This window comes from Idiotropiscis lumnitzeri, chromosome 4 (genome assembly GCF_059441095.1).
Source record: "Idiotropiscis lumnitzeri isolate Australia: NSW breed Sydney's pygmy pipehorse chromosome 4, RoL_Ilum_1.0, whole genome shotgun sequence".
In the NCBI taxonomy this organism is placed as follows: domain Eukaryota; kingdom Metazoa; phylum Chordata; class Actinopteri; order Syngnathiformes; family Syngnathidae; genus Idiotropiscis; species Idiotropiscis lumnitzeri.
The window spans coordinates 499,671-516,162 of NC_142394.1; the positions used below are offsets into that span (position 1 = coordinate 499,671).

The window sequence follows — 16,492 nt, forward strand, 5'->3', positions numbered from 1 at the left end:
GAAAATATGGATACCATACTCACATGATTGGTGATTGGAAGGAAAAATAGTTTCACCAACAATGAATCTTTATGGCCACTGAAAACGTAATGCTTGTGAATTACAGAATTGCGGTGATGGCCTCTTTGAGGTACAAATACAAGTTCACAGCCTGATATGGATCTCTTGGTAGAGTCATATCAGACTGGGCCATTAACACAGCACACAATGCAAATACATCCGTATCACAAGGCATGGTCTTACGAAAAACACACTGGTTTTTGCACAGTTGAACTTCTTCATTGTCAACAGGGGAGAGGAAGTCCCTTGTCCCATAAAGTTCAGGTAAAGCATACATCACGTTGGGCTGACCACTGGGGACATTTATGTTCTTTGAGGGCCTAATGAGATGGGAGTTCCAAACATGGGCAGTCTCAGCCAATTCATTCTGTTGAAAATAATATGCAAATAGATTTAGGAAGAGCTACACAGTCAAATCAATTTTAATGAGCAAGAAATTATAGCATAAAGCCCCCTTTCTCTCCTTATTTGACACTCACTCCCACTTTCATCCCACCTTTCCTCCATCTCTGTTTATCTTGGTCATTTCATCTTCACTTTGTGAAACCCACCACACACACGTACCACCATCTTCTTTCCCCTATACATCCTGTTTTTATTTCCTATCCTTGTTATTCCCATTAACACACTCTCATATGCACAAATACACATTTAATAAATTACTATATTGGAATGTAGTAACTCACCTGAATAAGTCCCATGCAACAAAATTGCAGGAGGCTTTTGTCCAAAAATCCAGCATCAAAGAAGCCATTGTCTCTAAGGTCTGTGAAGAGTGATAACCAGAACTCCATACACTGGCTGCGAAGAAACCCTCACCAATATTCAATTCTTTGATTGGCGGTACTGGCTCCATCCAAGTAGATGTCAAGGGTGCTTCCTGGTGGTATGGGGACAAGGAAACGCTGGAAACCTTTATGGCCATTTTCAGTTTCAAGATCACCTCTAACGATTCGAGGACAACCCCCTACACGCTGCACAACTTCCATGTAGTAACCTCCAATCAACTTCGGGTCACTGCTTGTTGTGTAGGGATTGAGCCACATTATTTTCTTTGAAAAGCCATCAATGCCCATTGATGCAAATTCCAAATGGCTTCACTTTATCATAGGAATTCAGGTGCCAAATAAAGTTTGGCCCTTTAGAGAAGAAGCTTCGTCGTCTCAGACGTCGTGCCTGCCTTAAGGACACTCCACCCGGGTCCAACTCTTTCAGCACCAGACCAACATCCTCTTTCCTGACTCGAAGTCCATGTTCTCTGCATTTACTGTACATCCATCGGTACCCGTGTAACTGTCCGGAGCGCTGCAATTGACCTCTAATAAAGTCAACCAGGACTGCCAAGTCAGTGAACGTTTTATGATGAAATAGTCCTTTTTTGTTTAGCACTCGCTTCAGATGTCTTGTACTTATTTGAAAACCATGCTTAATATCCAGAACTGATTTTATTTCTTTGTATTTCAAGCCAATTTCAAAGTAAAATTCAATTAAACTCGCCCACGGGTGAACATGCTCCATCTTTGCTGCGTTTGTTTACACGGAAGATGACCCGGAAGTACATAAACGTGCATCAAAAAATAAATAAACATTCACTCGGAAAAAAAACCCAACTTTGCGTTCTCTGCAAAGTTTGCGAGGGAACGCAATTTTTTTTTTCTCTTCCATGTCCCCTAAGGGGCTCCGTAAAAGAGCCACTATAGGCTGCTTTTTCGACTTCCATGAAATTGCAGGGCCTTGTTTTGTCATGCTGAAGCAGTAATCCATAGTGCTACGTCTGTCTTCTACAGACGATGCCCAATCAAAGTCACTGAAAGCCACTAGGTTTAAATCTTCATCATTTTTCTTGTATATTAATTCGTAATCCATGGTACCTTTTAGATATCTCAAAGCAGTCACTAAATTTTCTGCCTTTGGCTTTGCCAGTGTTTGTGACAATTTGCTCACTATCCAGCTGATATCTTGTCTTGTACAAGCCATGGCATAAATCAGGATACCTACAATCTCACGGTACTCTTTAGGGTTGACAATTTCATTATTGTTATTTTCTTCATTCACCCCCAGTATTGGTTCACTTGGTGTGTATCTGGGTTTACAGTCTGACATTCCAAATCTTTCAAGCACCTTGATGATGCACCTATTCGGACTCATTTTGATTTCTTCACCCTCTTGCTCAAACTGAATGCCCAAGAAGTACGATATTTTGCCCAGATCTTTCATATTGAATCTGGATTTCATGGTGTCTTTGAATTTATTAAGTAGATCACTGTTGCTTGCTACCAGTATTAGATCATCAGAACCACCAGTGACTGGCACATCAGTCCCAGTCCACATGAAAAACATGTTTGACCGAAAAAGATCCATAGACACGACACAATTACTGGCCAGTGTGTTCTGATCCACAGAGCAACCACGTCCGTGTGAGAGACCAAACCTTCCTTAAGGTGTTGAAACGACCTCGTTGGGACAGTGAATGCTGAGACGGCCGTCGCCAGGTGATGGCAGTGACCCCGACGGCAACAAAGGTCGCGGGGCGTGGCGGCTGGATCCACCAGTCGCAGTGCAAGCTTCTCCGGTTTCCTGCTGATAAGCCTAGCGACGCAAGTCCCTCGGAAAGGATCTCCACCAGAGTCAGAGTCTCGGACCACACGTACATTAGAACCACACAACCAGCCACAGATAAGCCTCAGAACAAAAAGATTATATATTCTTTTGAAATTAATGACGTACATAATAAAGAAATTTCAGCGCTGATTGGAGAACATTACTGCTTTTACATTTTTAATAAAAATGTAACAATTATTCATGTTATGACCACTATGAAGAATTTGAAAGACACAATTTATCGGGATAATTATAGTTTTCATTTTGTTATGTGTAGTCTGTTCATGTTGCATTATTTTTTATGACAAAGACGATGGTTAATCAGATGTTTGTTGCCCAAATGTACCATTAAAACCTGATTGATATTGAGAATGACGAACTCGAACTGGACACTGAAACCTAAAAACACATGGACTTTACTGCCCCTGCCCCAACACGTGCACATACACACCACACATGAAGATCCGGGAGGTAAGGATGGCTGTCCCCTCCTACAACGAGGCAAGGGGCCTCCACCAAGTCACCCCAGAGACAAGCTCTGCGTGGAGACAGCTTTGTTATTTTTCACTAGGTATATTGAAATGTTTTTTTTCAATATATATATATATTGATGTTTTTTCTTTTTTCCGCCAATGCTCTACGCACTGCTTCGAAACTGGCCGGATCCTTCAGGCGTGGCTTAAAGTCATATTTCTTCACCCACTTCTCCAGAAATTGGCAACAATCCGGGTCATACCCGTTCATAAACCTCACGTCTGGATTTGCTTTCAACTCTTTGGGCAAGTTCTGACCCATTTTCCGTTGTTGTCTGAAGTCCGTTATTTTTACTCACACACCCACAATCTTTCACACTCACACTCAACCACTAACCTTTTTTTTTCTCTCTCTCTCTTACACACACACAGCTGCGCAGCGCACACTATCAGCACACACACGCACACACACACACACACAAGTATCAACTTTAAATCACTTCTCAGTCAAACGTGCAGTTTGTTTAGCAAAGAAATTCCAATGCAAATAAAAATAATAAAAAACACCAAAAACAATGCATTATTATCTTATTATTTCCTTAATTTATTATAAAAATGTGAGTAGACCTCTTATTTCTCTATCTTTACCAGAATTCTTTCTATTTCGATCGAAATCAAAGTCAGGTTTTTGACGCACCTAGAAGACGTTTAATTTGTTCTACTCTATTTCCCTAATAGAGTGCAGTTTTATCCGTTTTATTCCGTTTATCGGTTTTATTTTAGCTGACAGGACGGTTTCTACTTCAATCAAAATCGAACTCAGGTTTTCGACGCACCTAGAAGACGTTTAATTTATTTCTACTTCAATCAAAATCGAAGTCAGGTTTTCGACGCACCTAGCAGACGTTTAATTCATTCTACTCTATTTCAAGGAAATTCAATTATTTTCTACTTCGATCGGAATCGAAGTCAGGTTTTCGACGCACCTAGAAGACGTTTAATTTATCCTTAATAGAGTGCAGCTTTATCCGTACTGACAGGACGGTTACGGGCTGGCCAACGCCCCTCTCTCGCTCTGTCTCACTCACATCCACTTTCTTCTACTGTGGTAAAATTCTTTAATCGTTTAACGTTTTAAAATGGTGGTACGAAATATTTTGAAACACAATACCCGATTGCCTTCCGGGTCAGCCTAGTCCGATAGGGAATCGTCTCCGGGCGGGCGGCCGAAGCAGGAGTTCGGAGACCCACTTCCTCAACGGGGAAGCGCTGACGTCAGATTCTGTGGCGTCCGAGGGTCCCACGACGATCACATCCGTCCGGACAAGATTCCCGGGTTTCGGGCACCAGATAAATGTCAGGTTTAAATGCCCTGACGCCTTTTGGGAGAGCTTACTGATATTAAAAAGGTGACCGAGGCCAGAAGAAACCAGGCAAGGTTGTTCGTTTTTACCGGTCGCGACAGGGAGAGAGGCCAAGAGCAGACAGGCAACCCGCTCAGTTCAGCTCCGCGCACCCTCTGGCCTTCCGCCCCGCCGCCTCCTCTTTTATTAGAGCTTGAAGCAGACTCATAACGGAACTGAAACTAGCACATCATGGCTTACAATGAAATAGAAACTTATTAGACAACAGAAGCAAAAATATAGGTGTGTGTGCGTGTGCAATCATTAATGCAATTAGTGTATAAAAACATGATTAGAAATACACAAACTGATTATATAAGGTTACTTGAGGTTATTATGATCTTCAGCTTATCTTACAGTTTTTCTCCTGCATGTCTCATCACTGTGTGTAGCACTTCTGTGGTAGTTGCACCCCTTTGTCACCCCTTTTTGGCGGCAATCTCTCACAAGATCTCCACTGGTAGCAAAAAGGAGAAATACGATGATGGACGCAGGATGTGGAAAGCCGATGTGAAAAAACACCCATCTCTGTCTGGGCTGTTCAGTACACTTAAGGCAGTCTTTAATTGGCTTGATTTTTACGAAGATGTGATATGAGGGCAGAGGTTTTTAGTCTGGATTAATTGTTTCAGAAAAATTTAAACTAGAACAAATTGGGGGCTTCCCCAAGACTTCAGAGCTTTGAATGCATGATTCATGCCAAAATGTGACTCCTGACAGTGTTGTCAAACCAGTAGCATGTGCTAATCTGTTTTGCCAGAGCATCCTGGAAACGACAATCTGACACTATTTGATTTAATTAGATTGCAATAATTTAACATGAAAACCCCCTTGCTTTGTGATTTATTAAGACATGTACCACTTTCTTCCTGATTGAATTCACAAGTTAACGCCATGCAAGTGATGCACAGCGAGGCCATTATTTTTATGGGATTAACAATCAAGGTGACAAAAGCAGGGGCATTACTTGCAGTGATAAGCCTGCTGAGACGATGAGCTGAGCTTCACATTGAGTTTCAATTACAACTTTTATCATTGTAGTCTATTCTGATTTATCATCATATTACGATACAACTTATATTCTATGACAGAAGGCAGCTGCTCTGCTCCATAAAACCCTATATAGTTAGTGCCTAGCTGATTAGACATCCTTTGGATGTCGATTCACAACTCCAAATGAATAATAATGTTGTACAGAAATTGAATAAATTGCTGTTGCAGCTCATGAAGCGACAACAGAATAAAATATATGCAAATAGATCATTTGAATACTTCTGCAGAAGAGAGTTGCATATGTGCATGACCACTGTTGCAGCATTTGTTTCAACATATTGCGTGATCAGTGCTCCAAAGGCAGAAGGACCGCTGGACCAATTAATTCTCAAATCTGTCACTTACACTAAATAAGATTGGTTGTGTGTGTGCGTGCGTGTGCAGGGGTGCGTGTGTGTGTGTGTGGGGGGGGGGGGGGGGGGGGGTGCGTGTGCGGGCATGTCCGGGTGTTCGTGCGTGTGCACATGAGCGTGAATGTGCTCCAAATGACGACAAATCATTTTCTTCTTATTGTAAAACAAGTACTGTATGTGAAATAATCCTGCCTTCGCTTCAACCATCTAACACTATTATGGTCCAATAGATTGAGAAAAAAAAAAACTTTTATGAAACAGCTACTGTAGACTGCCATCTTATCTTCCAAGTGTGACAGGGTGAGGTCCTGGAAAATCACAAACAATGGACTTTAGTGAAGTCCGACTTCAGAGGTATTCAATTAAAAGTCACAGAGGTCCACGACTAAAATTTCTTCCAATTAAAAGGTCCAAACCAAAGTCCAACTTCCCTTAATGTCTAGCCTATGTTTACATTTTTAGTTTCAATATTTAGTCATTTTCAACAGAGCGCACTTATATACTAAATATTTATCAATGTTCACATTAAACACCTTTGCCAGTCAAACAAATATAAGGCGTGTATTTCACATTCAAGAAAATGTGGCTCCAGGAACTTAAGTTTGCCACTTCCAGAAAAAAAACTGTCAAATATCTCCTGCAGAAATATATCAAGTGCTAAGCATTGAGTTAACATCTTTTACCTTTTTTTTCTCAAATCAAAGAGTTATCAGCCTAGAAAAAAACGGAAAGCCTAATTATCCAAGTAAAACAGGTCAACATGTTCAGTACAAAATCAATAAAAATGGCTGTCCTCATGAAAAACTAATTCAAAATGAGCTTTGACACCACCTTTTCTTTTGAATATTTTTTTAACATCTCTTAATGAGAAAAATGAGTTTGTGAATGCCCCGCCAGTGACTTAATTCTGGGTTGGAACGGAGTCAGGGCCATTGGGATTTGGTAGATTATATCACACAGCTGGCCTTTGTGTTTTCCTTTAAATAATGTTTGTGCAACTGCATTTAAACACTCCTTCACAACTTCCCCATCACTGAATGTTTTTTTATGTTTCCCCAAAATCCATGATACTTTTAGTGAACATTCGTTTGCATGCCGCTGGGCTGTAAACGAAAATGTAAAAATCTGTTATACTGCACTCGAAGTTCGATGTTTTTGCGTCACCTCAAACTTTAGCGGATAACTTTGCAAAAAAGGGCGGTGCTTTGTTTCGTAGTGGCGATTCGCAATGTTGCGACAGTTTCGGAGCATATGATGCACACTGGTTTTGAATCGGCTGCAGCCAGAACGAAACTAAATAACTCCGTCCATTCATTTAAAACAACACGCATCGACCTTGCTAACTATTTAGCAAGGCATACTGTCAGCAGCACTTTCTTCCGGTCTGCTGCGCAATTGGCAGTGGATCGTAAACAAAAGATTTGATTGGCTCAAATCAGTGACGCCTTTGCCGTATTAACCAGAATTGCAGCGCCAACCTTTGCGAATGCGCCCTGAAAAAAATTCATCGTAGATCGGTCATGGGTCCGGTCCGAACCATCGCACGGTCCGGATCCGGACAGCGGTCCGCCATTTGGTGATGCCTGTCCTACTTAGTTCGACTTGAATAAATACCCCTCATAACACCATCATTTGGCTGGAGACATAATATATAGACACACTTACGCACTCGAGAGTGTTGGACCACCTCGGCTAACGAGAGAGCTTCTCTTAAAGCAGGGGTCTTCATTCCTGTTCCTCGAGGGGCGGTGTCCTGCCTGTTTTCCACCTCTCCCTGGTGCAACACACCTGAGCGATCGTTATCGAGCTTCTACAGGCCTTGCTGATTATCTGATCATTTGAATCAGCTGTGTTGCAGCAGGGAGAGATGGAAAACCTGCAGGACACCGGCCCTCGAGGGACAGGATTGAGGACCCCTGTCTTAAAAGGTCTGTTTTCAAATGGCCTTGCAAGTACAACTGCAATCAGATCTACACTTTTCCCCCCTTCGGCCATTGTGGGTTGAAAAAGTTGTGTTTGATGTACCCAGATGAAGTCCTGCCAAGGGGGATTCTTGAAATGATTTTCGTTTTTTTTTTTTTTGGCGGGGTGTGGTAATACTCAATATGATGAATAAATGTCAGAAAAGGTGGATGCACAGTTTATAGACCAACCACCATCCAGTGTTGGGGAAGATTGTAAAGACGTTGGGGGTCAGAGGATCTGTTTTGGGGTTAGGATGTGTTTGTTTGCATTGGCACCGATGAAAGGAGGTGGGCCATGGATAGCCCACAGGTGAGATTTATGACGACGACCACCTGAAGGACACATTCACTGAAGGACACCCTTCCAGCGGAGGACGTCTATCCAGTCTTCTTGTATTGGGACATTATTATTGTTTAGTTTGGGGTTTGAATGACCCCAAAATGGGGGGAATATGGGATCAATAATGAATGGTCAACTTAGACACAGTTAGACAAAGTCATTAGAAACCGCTGTGGTATGATTGGTATTTGACATGTCTGACTAAAGTGTGACTGCTTGAGGAAACAATATCCTTGTGCATTAGATGATATGCCACCTGTGAAAATACAGCATATATACTGGGCTTTTCAGTAAACAAATGCATTGCCCATTCTCACAGTCCATGTGTCATGTGTGAGTATTATCCTCAACAACAGAACCCCCAAAGTTGAACACAAACCAGTCCAAGTAGCGGGATGACTTCCAAATTGTTGCGCAGTAATTCTAAAGTAAGACAGCACGGCTTTAAATTTCAGAAAACACTCATACTGGGCCTGTTCCTATGATTCTTTGGTGTAAATCTGAATGTAGATTTGAATTTGAATTGTTAAACTTGAAAATTCGAAAACTTAATTTAAATGACATCAATTGTATTTTTATTGTGTAATTTGAGGCATTACATTGAAAAAGTATTTTAACTATTAAACTAATTTTTATAAATTGTTCGTTCTGAATTTGAATTGAAATGTATTTATTATCAACTTTCGACCAATAAACTTGAAATGAATTTAAGACTCCAAAATGTTTTTAATTACTAAATAAATATATAAAATGGAACCTCACTAAAAATTCAATTCTGCACTGAGTCTACGAATAAAAGCCTAATGCCAATACCCACCCTATGGTCTTCAATGAAGTGCCCACGTAGTTGGACAGTACTTCGTGTTCGAGGGTGCAGTTTATTTTAGTGCGTGTAATATCATTGACTTGCGTCACAATGTTAGAAATGCGTCATCAAATGTGGCAGAAACGGGTGTAGTTTTGGCAATTTCGATGCTTAAAATCATATTAAAAATAAAGCAAGACGTCATGTTTGTTAATAATTCGATACACTTGAAAATATTTTTTTTTTGACACAGCCAGAAGAATTCAACCAGATGTCGCCATTCTCGCTATTCTGTTCAAATCCGCAATGAATTGAGATTAGTATGCTACGGCTGAGTCTGCATCGATGCAGGCTCAGCCGAAGTGAGGAACAAGTGCGCAAAGGTTGCGGGTTGACTGAGCCCTTCGTAGAATTGGGACACCCTAAACCAGGGCTGTCAAACACATTTTAGCTCACGGGCAACATGGAGGAAACTCAATTACCAAGTGAGCGGGACCAGTAAAGTCATAATCTGTAACGAAAAGCAATTGCCGTCAATATGTAAATATGCACATTAGTGCTATCTGCATGCTGTCCTTGTCAAATGGAAATATACTGCAATATATAGAAGAAATCTATATAAAAAATTATATATTTGAAATGTTTTCTTAAAATCATATTTTGTACAGAAAACAGAATAATATGAACTAACAATAAAGCAATAAACACAATGAAGCTCAACTATCCAGTGGCCGGAAAAAATTCCATTCAAAATATGAGGTTGTACAAGTTGAAATGCCAAGAACTGAATTGAATACAGGAAGGCATCAAGTAACATTGTGGAATACCTCCCATTTATCATTTTAGTTTTGCCAACACCAGTTTGTTATCTTGTTGTTTAGCGAACGTTTCATCCAACTGTGATGACTCAGTCGAACACTGGGTGACACCCACGAAATGACGTACTGGAAGTGTCTGTGACAAAAGAAAAAGAAAACTCCCGAAGAACAAATGATGTCACGTCAACTACTGGAGCGCAGTGAGCTAAGCTAAGCTAAGAAAGTAAATAAATAATAATTTTAAAAAAAGCACAACAAGACTGAGCTTGAATGTCCGCTGCTGGCCCAGATTGCGACCCCCGTGCAGTGTAAATCTCTTTGCGGCGATTGAAGGCTTTTACCTGCGCTGAGCGATGAAGCTCAATGCTCAACGCTAGTGTCTTTCCCCACTTTCTGTCACGCCAGCAATTATCACGCTATTAGCTTTTAATAAATTGAAGAGCAAAAAGTTAAAAAGTGTATTCAAAGCCATTAAAGCAATTTAGTACTGTTAATGTTAGGCAAAAAAACATGCCCAGGGTGTCCTCGAGCAATAGAGGAGCATATGCTTATAATCCATAATTTTGTGGTTTGGTGTACATTTTAAGACAACATACAATTCTATTACTATTGTTTGTACAACTCGTGGTTTTTTTCACTCTCTAGATCATGTACCTCAATGCTGCATCCACAGCGAGTACTGTACTTATTTTTTATGGATGGAATTTCGAGAAGTGTACAAGTATTACTGCAGAAAATTTAGTTTTAATTATATTTATCATAGTATATTTGTAAACATGTCACATCATTTGTCTTCTTTTAATTCAATTTAAAATGATCAATGGATTTTCTTTAACCTGTGTGAGAAATTAATCCAGTATTTCAGTAAATGTTTTTCTGTGGATTCAATTGTATGGACTTTAATTTTAATATTTTAAGTTTTACAGAGTAAGAGATGAACAGGGTGATGAAAATATCAGCATTGCCCAGTTTTTGTTCAGTGTAAGAGGCACAGAACGTGGAAGCTTCATAAGTGGAAAAAGTGTGCACAACCAGAGGTGAATTACTAAAATTGAACTGTAGCTTGGATATCCTTTTGCATAGCTTGATTGACTCGTGGGGAGTTATTCTTTGTATGAATTGTAGAATTAAACGTCTGTGGAGGGATGTTTAGACAAGACTCACACTCATTAGTTAGGACGTTTGACACAGCCTGAAGGAAGATGGATCCTTGGACATCTCTGATAATCTTCACCTCTTCTGCACTCAGTACACCTTCCTCCCCAGACTCAAAGTTGATTAAGACATTTTTTCTGTTGGCTAGAATGATCATCCTTTGAGGACAGAGAGAGACCTTTCCCCAAACCTGCTGTGGGAGCTTGGGATACTGCAGCACCCCATTAGAGAGCCAGACAATATGGCAGTTGAGTAACAATGTCCTGCCTCTAAATATGCTTTTAAACATTTACATATGCATGAAACTGCTTTCTTTTCATTTTAGGGAATCCTAAGTGAGGATCTTGACTGGGAGATCTCAGAGCTATCTTAACTCCTCACTGGATTTCCGGCTTGCAGGAAACCGACCAACTCCCTGTCTGTCATGATCCGCGTCGGATATGACCGGGGTTTTGTTATTGTTTTCATGATCATGCGGTTTTGTTATTGTTTTCTTCACCTCCCGGCCATGTGCACTTGTTATTGTTTTGATCTGCTGAGTAGGGGCGTTTCCCCTCAGCACCTCGCCCTCACCAGCCATGCACCTGTTCCCCGTCAGCTCACACACCTGATGCCCATCCGCACTCCTAATGACTTAACTATAAAAACATCTCATCCCAACAACTCATTGTCGGAACATTACTCCTGCTACTCCGTTTGGACTGTCACGACCGCTCCCTGATCTCCTTCACGGCCATGTTCTTGCTCTCGCTCCCTCTCATGTCCCTGGTTTTTGTCACTGTCTTGTTCCTCGGCTTTTGTTCTGTTTAGTCACGTTTAGTTCGTCTTAGTCATTTTGCACCCTGCCACGTTTGTTTGTCCACGCCATGTTGTTTGTCCTCATTTGATTAATTTAATAAATTCCCTTTAGTTTACCCTTTTCCCTGCTTCCTCGCACCTCTGGGTCCACCCACCTCTTCGCCCACCGGCGAGCAAACCTGACAGAATGTTCCGACCAACCACGGACCCTGCGGGAAGCTCTCGGCGACGTCATCGTCGTCGCCGATCGGACAACCGCCCTCATCAGCCTGCCGACCAGCTCCGTACCTCGTCTGTTGCTTCCTCTGCGTCTCACGGTATTAAAATCGACGGCCTCCCTGTCATACCCCCTCACCTGATTATTGATTCCGATTATGACGATGATTTTGAGCACCAAGCCTTTTCACCCCCTCACGATTCAAGTAAGTCCGGTTACGAGTATGATTTTGAGCACCTTGCCCCTCACATTTTTTCTGATCCCGATCACGACTATGATTTTGAATATATTGCCACTCTCTTAGTCGCCCAGCGCAACGCTGAGTTATTTTTGAGCCGTCACCTTCCTCCCCCCCAACCATTTCTGTCACCTTCGTCATTTGAGTTTTTTGAGACCACCTCCCACGTTACCTCGCGTTGTTCACCACGTCCAAAGTCACGTAAGTCACGGTCCCGTCGCTCCCCTCGTCCACCGTCGCTTTCCGCACCTGATCACGTTCCCCTTGCGCATCATAGCTCACGTTCACCAGCACCCATAGTCTCGGTCCCTCGTGTCTCCCATTCCCCTGATTCCCTATGGCGGCAGGCTGATAGGGATCAGTTCCCCCGTCTCGGCTGCGCCCGGCCCGCCTGCTGCGCCCGGCCCGCCGCAGCCTCCCCGTCAGCGGCACAGACCATGCCGCCTCCACGTCAGCTGCAGCAACCCACGCCGCCTCCACGTCAGCTGCTGCCACCCACGCCGCCTCCACGTCAGCTGCTGAGCCCCGTCCCGGCTCCCCGCCGGCTGCTGAGCCCCGTTCCGGCTCCCCGACGGCTGCTGAGCCCCGTCCCGGCTCCCCGCCGGCTGCTGAGCCCCGTCCCGGCTCCCCGCCAGCTGCTGAGCCCCGTCCCGGCTCCCCGCCAGCTGCTGAGCCCCGTCCCGGCTCCCCGCCAGCTGCTGAGCCCCGTCCCGGCTCCCCGCCAGCTGCTGAGCCCCGTCCCGGCTCCCCGCCAGCTGCTGAGCCCCGTCCCGGCTCCCCGCCAGCTGCTGAGCCCCGTCCCGGCTCCCTGCCAGCTGCTGAGCCCCGTTCCGGCGCTTCAAGTCCCTGTTCCGGCGGCGCATGTCCCGCGTCCGCTCCAAGTCCACGTTCCGGCGGAGCAGACCCTGCGTCCGCCCCAAGTCCACGTTCAGGCGGAGCAGACCCTGCGTCCGCCCCAAGTTCACGTTCCGGCGGAGCACGTCGTGCGTCCGTCCCAAGTTCACGTTCCGGCGGAGCACGTCGTGCGTCCGTCCCAAGTTCACGTTCCGGCGGAGCACGTCGTGCGTCCGTCCCAAGTTCACGTTCCGGCGGAGCACGTCGTGCGTCCGTCCCAGGTTCACGTTCCGGCGGAGCACGTCGTGCGTCCGTCCCAAGTTCACGTTCAGGCGGAGCACATCGTGCGTCCGTCCCAAGCTCACGTTTCAGCGGAGCCCGTCCGGCGTCCGCCCCAAGTTTATGTTCCGGCGGTGCGCGTCGTGCGTTCGCCCCAAGTCCATGTTGCGGCGGAGCACGTTCCGCGTCCGCCCCAAGTCCATGTCCCGGCGGAGCACGTTGTGCGTCCGTCCCAGGTTCACGTTCAGGCGGAGCACGTTGTGCGTCCGTCCCAGGTTCACGTTCAGGCGGAGCACGTTGTGCGTCCGTCCCAGGTTCACGTTCAGGCGGAGCCTGTCCCGCGTCCACTTCCGGTCAAGGATCCGACGGCGCCTGTCCTGCGCCCGTCGCAAGGGCCTGCCCCGGCAGCGCTCGACGACCCACGGTCGCTCCTGGCTCCTGCCTCGGCGGTGGACGATGGCACGCCGCCGCCTCTCGACTCTGCCTCGGCGGCCTTCGACGATGCGCCGTCGCTTCTCGTCACGGCCTCGGCGGCGTCCGACGGTCCACCGCCGCTCCTGGCTCCTGCCTCGGCGGTGGACGATGGCACGCCGCCGCCTCTCGACTCTGCCTCGGCGGCCTTCGACGATGCGCCGTCGCTTCTCGTCACGGCCTCGGCGGCGTCCGACGGTCCACCGCCGCTCCACGTTCCTGTCTCGGCGGGGCTCGAGGACCAGCCGCCGCTCCACGTTCCTGTCTCGGCGGGGCTCGAGGACCAGCCGCCGCTCCACGTTCCTGTCTCGGCGGGGCTCGAGGACCAGCCGCCGCTCCACGTTCCTGTCTCGGCGGGGCTCGAGGACCAGCCGCCGATCCACCTTCCTGCCTCGGCGGGGGTCGACGACCAGGCGCCGCTCCACGTTCCTGCCTCGGCGGGATTCAACGACCCGCCGCCGCTCCACGTTCCTGTCTCGGCGGGGCTCGACGACCAGCCGCCGCTCCACGTTCCTGTCTCGGGTGCGCCCGGACGTCCACCTGAATGGCCACGGGTGGACTTATTGATCGGGCCTCCCGGACGTCCGCCCGAATGGCCCCGTCGGGACTCGCTGGTCTGGCCCCCTGGACATCCGCCAGATCGGTCTCGTTCGCGGACCTTGGTCCCACCTCCCGACCCCTTCCGCCCACCCTCGTTCTTGGACAATTTTGGGGTTCCTTTTTTGTGTTTTTTTTTTTCTCCGTGTTTGTTTTTTTTGGGACGTCTGGAATCCGTCCCTTGAGGGGGGGGTACTGTCATGATCCGCGTCGGATATGACCGGGGTTTTGTTATTGTTTTCATGATCATGCGGTTTTGTTATTGTTTTCTTCACCTCCCGGCCATGTGCACTTGTTATTGTTTTGATCTGCTGAGTAGGGGCGTTTCCCCTCAGCACCTCGCCCTCACCAGCCATGCACCTGTTCCCCGTCAGCTCACACACCTGATGCCCATCCGCACTCCTAATGACTTAACTATAAAAACATCTCATCCCAACAACTCATTGTCGGAACATTACTCCTGCTACTCCGTTTGGACTGTCACGACCGCTCCCTGATCTCCTTCACGGCCATGTTCTTGCTCTCGCTCCCTCTCATGTCCCTGGTTTTTGTCACTGTCTTGTTCCTCGGCTTTTGTTCTGTTTAGTCACGTTTAGTTCGTCTTAGTCATTTTGCACCCTGCCACGTTTGTTTGTCCACGCCATGTTGTTTGTCCTCATTTGATTAATTTAATAAATTCCCTTTAGTTTACCCTTTTCCCTGCTTCCTCGCACCTCTGGGTCCACCCACCTCTTCGCCCACCGGCGAGCAAACCTGACACTGTCTGATTGGACTCACCGCCGGACACAAATTGTGTGCATTGTTAATCATTAAATCATATCTCAACCCTCTCCCAGATGTATGTTAACATATTGCTTGGATTGCAATGACAACAGTAAAAGATGGGACAAATTCTCTAACTAGTTTTTTCTTTTTTTTTTTATTAGGGATACAACAGTTTTTGGGAAAATGCAAAGTCGTGTTAAAAAATTGTAATAGATAAATGTCAAAATTAGTGGTGCATTTTCAATTTTTTTGGGATAAAGTAAAAAAGATTAAATCGAAATCGGGAATTGAAACTCTAATCTGGTCTTGATCGAATCGTTACATCACTATTTTTTATACATTCACCAAAACATGGGGAAATTCATTCCCAAGAAGGACTGCATATGTTTGACAGGAAAGCGAATTGTGTTGCTACCCATGGTAACACTTGGATAGCAAATTGTGTGTTGCCCAAACTGTAAATCACACGTGTGCAAACATTCTCCAGATATTTTGAATTTCCTCTTCTCTTCAGGTCGAACAGGCATGTGGCCTTGTCCTGTAATCCACTACAGGAATGTGCTGAGGGAGAGGTGACTTGTAGATTCACCCACTTCTGGATGTTTACCTTTTCAAAGACAAATGAGTAAAACAAATATGTGAATAAAATACAGGCATGGGTTACCTCAACTAATTCAGATGTACAATTTTGAACGCCAATGTCTGACAAAGGTACATTTACAATGATAACATAATCTACATGGACAATTAACGATGTGTTCGAGAAAGTAAGTACACGGAGAGTTCAAACGAACAAAACTGTGGAAAATGAGAAATTAAATTCCTCCAGGTCCTGCTAGAAGTCATGAAGATGATTCATGAAGCTCATTTCTACCTGCTCCTTTCCTTGTCTGCTTCCTTTTCTCTTAGTTCAGGATGGCATGCCCTAAAAACAAAGTAAAATCAACCTGAAGCAAAGATGTTTTTGGAGTTTATCCAAAAAGTAAACTAGTTTGACAAGTGAGCCAGACCTGTGGGAAGTTTGCTCCAACCCCACACAAAAATTGTGGGAAATAGTTTGTTACGTTTGTGCTCTTTTGTACTGTTAAAATATTTGTTTGGGATGCAATCGTTTTGCAAATATTAGAGATGATTTTTTAGGTCATTGTGGTGTCTGGCTTGGTGCTTTTAGAGTATGCAACACGTAAATTAGGATGAAAATAGATAAGTGGGAACAAAAAGAAAAAGCCTGCTGATCAGTACCATGGATAGTGCACAAGCTTTGCTCC

General features: G+C 45.1%; 1 pseudogene; it reads right to left on the reverse strand.

The window, feature by feature from the left end:
• Positions 1 to 100: 100 nt before the first annotated feature.
• On the reverse strand, positions 101 to 1,335 carry LOC148337734 (uncharacterized; annotated as a pseudogene).
• Between the last annotated feature and the right edge of the window lie 15,157 nt (positions 1,336 to 16,492).